This window comes from Myotis brandtii, unplaced genomic scaffold, assembly GCF_000412655.1.
Source record: "Myotis brandtii unplaced genomic scaffold, ASM41265v1 scaffold62, whole genome shotgun sequence".
Classification (NCBI taxonomy): Eukaryota; Metazoa; Chordata; class Mammalia; order Chiroptera; family Vespertilionidae; genus Myotis; species Myotis brandtii.
Genome location: NW_005370366.1, coordinates 2,479,050 through 2,481,993, shown reverse-complemented (window position 1 = coordinate 2,481,993; position 2,944 = coordinate 2,479,050). Strand labels below are relative to the sequence as shown.

General features: G+C 40.6%; 1 protein-coding gene across 1 annotated transcript in view; it reads right to left on the bottom strand.

The window, feature by feature from the left end:
* RNF17 (ring finger protein 17) overlaps positions 1-2,944 on the bottom strand; it is a 164,553-nt gene that overhangs the window by 121,530 nt on the left and 40,079 nt on the right. The window lies entirely within an intron of this gene.

Here is a 2,944-nt window from a genome sequence, read left to right as displayed (position 1 = left end):
CAATGGGAGGACACATACGTAATACCTTAATCAATAAAAAATAAATAAAAAAGGAGACGCGCCACTCATATGTAAATTTTCTTTTAATATTGTTGAAGCTGAGTAAGATTTTAGAAGAAAAGGTATATCCTTTAGGTATTTCACTAATTATTGTGTTCAAGATTTGATTTTAAGCATTTGAAGGAAGGAATGCAAATAAGTGTTTATGACTTTTTCCCCTAAAAGAAATTTAAAATCTTTTGGAGATATTTATTAACAGATAACAACAACAAAAGACACTGGTTAACAAATGAGATATAGCTACATGGCCAGAGAAAATTCTGACCAGATTCATTTTGCATCTGCATTGCTGTCATCAAATGTTTCTCTCTTTTTTTTTCATCTTCCTAATGAGGCTAACTAGAGTAACGACCAAATCTAACCACTTTTTTTTTTAACTTCCTAATGACTCACATGTAATACACAGGAAATAACTATTATTGTTTTAGAACTACAATTGGAAGGAGGCCTGGCCTACTAAGACAGTGGTAAAATCTCCTTTCATTTAAGGTTAGAGACTTTTGAGGCAGAAACCAATGGCTACTATTTTATACCTCAGTTCAGTCCAAACATCTGATCATCTATGGGAAATGAGGCCCTAAGGATTCAAAAATAGAGTATGATCTTTTCCCTAAGGGAGAAAGGGAGAAATTAGCAAAGGGGATCAATGGTTAATTCTATTCCTGCCCAATGATCTCATAAGAAACCTGTTTCTACATTTTTGCCCAACTCTATCACCTGGGCACATGATTAGATGACAGGACATAGCTGAGGCATCTTGTTTCTTCACCTGCACATCTGGGGAGGCAAGAGGGGAAGGAAAAAACCAGAATGGAATCTTGAATTAAATTTTTAAGTCAAGAGTTGACAGTGATACCTATATTGAATGTAAAAAGAAAATAGATTCTTATTTAGTTTGGTACCCTTATTTGTCATGATTGTTTATTCAAATATCCTAGAAACATCAACATTCAACTCAATGTCATCCTACTTGTTCTCACGTCATATGTTATAAAACCTTACTATATCATTTACCTAATTGATAAAAATAAAAGGCTAAACAAATTTATTAATGTTTGTTTTAGAACTCAAAAATGAATAATTCTAAATTGATGCCAATGCTAATTAAGATCATCTGAAACACAGATTCTTGTTAATTCTTAAATATTATATTTGAAAACATGTAAAATAAGCTACCTCAGAAATAATTCACACCAAATCACAGCAATCTTGAGAAAGAACAACAAAGTCAGAGGTATCATGCTACCTGATATTTGAACCTATACTACCAGGCTCTAGAATCAAAACAGTATGATACTGGCATAAAAACAGACACATAGATCAATGGAACAGAACAGAGAACTCAAAAATAAACCCACACCTATATGGTCAATTAATATTTGATAAAGGAGGCAAGAACATACAATGGGATAAAGACAGTCTCTATTCAATAAATAGTGTTGAGAAAATTGGACAAGCACATGAAAAATAAAACTAGACCACTTTTAACAACATATATAAGAATAAACTCAAAATGGATGAAAGACTTAAATAAATATAAGACTGGAGTCATAAAACTCCTAGAAGGAAACACAGGCAGTAAATCTCTGACATTTCTCTTAGCAATATTTTTCTGATATATCTCTTTGAGCAAGGGAAACAAAAGAAAAAAACAAATGAAACTACATCAAACTAAAAAAAAAAGTGCACAGCAAAGAATACCATCAACAAAACAAAAAGACAGCCTACTGAATGGGAGAACATATTTGCCAATGACACATCTGAAAAGGGGTTAATATCCAAAATCTATAAAGGACTCATACAACCCAACACCAAAAAACATCAAACAATCCAATTAAAAAATGGGCAGAGGTCCTGAATAGACACTTCTTCAAAGAGGACATGCAGATGGCCAACAGGTATATGAAAAGATGCTCAACATCTCTAATCATCAGAGAAGTGCAAATTAAAACCACAATGAGGTATTACCTCATACCTGTCAGAATGGCTATCATCCATAAATCAACAAACAAGTGTTGGTGAGGATGTGATAAAAAGGGAACCCTCATGCACTGATACAGGTGGGAATGCAGACTGGTGCAGCCACTATGTAAACAGTATGGAGGTTCCTCAAAAAATTAAAAATCAAGCTACCTTATGACGCAGCAATCCCACTTCTGGGTATATATCTAAAGGAACCCAAAACACTAATTTGAAAGAATATGTGCACCCCTATGTTCACTGCAGTGTTATTTATAACTAGAGGCCCGGTGCAAAAAAATTTGTGCCCGGGGGGGAGGGGGGGTCCCTCAACCCGGCCTGTGCCCTCTTGCAGTCTGGGACCCCTCAGGAGATAACGACCTGCTGGCTTAGGCCTGCTCCCGGGTGGCAGAGGGCAGGCCCAATCCCTAGGTGCAGCCCCTGGTCGGGCTCAGAGCAGGGCTGATTGGGGAGTTGGGGTGCCGCCCCCTGTCATGCACAGAGCAGGGCGGATCGGGAGGTTGCAATGCCACCCTCAGTCACGCTCAGGGTAGGGCTGATTGGGGGGTTGGGGCACCGCCCCCTGTCACACTCAAGGCAGGGTCGATGGGGAGGTTGAGGGGCCACCCCCTGTGATGCACAGAGCAGGGCCAATCAGGGGGTTGGGGCACTGCCCCCTGTCACACACAGAGCAGGGCCCATCAGGGGGGTTGGGGCTCCGTACCCTGTCACGCACAGAGCAGGGCCAATCAGGGGGTTGGGGAGCTCCCCACTGTCATGCACAGAGCAGGGCCCATCAGGGGGTTGAGGAGCTCCCCCCTGTCACGCACAGAGTAGGGCCGATAGGGGAGTTAGGGCACCGCCCCCTGTCACACACACAGCAGGGCGGATCAGGGGGTTGGGGCGCCACCACTGTTACACTCAC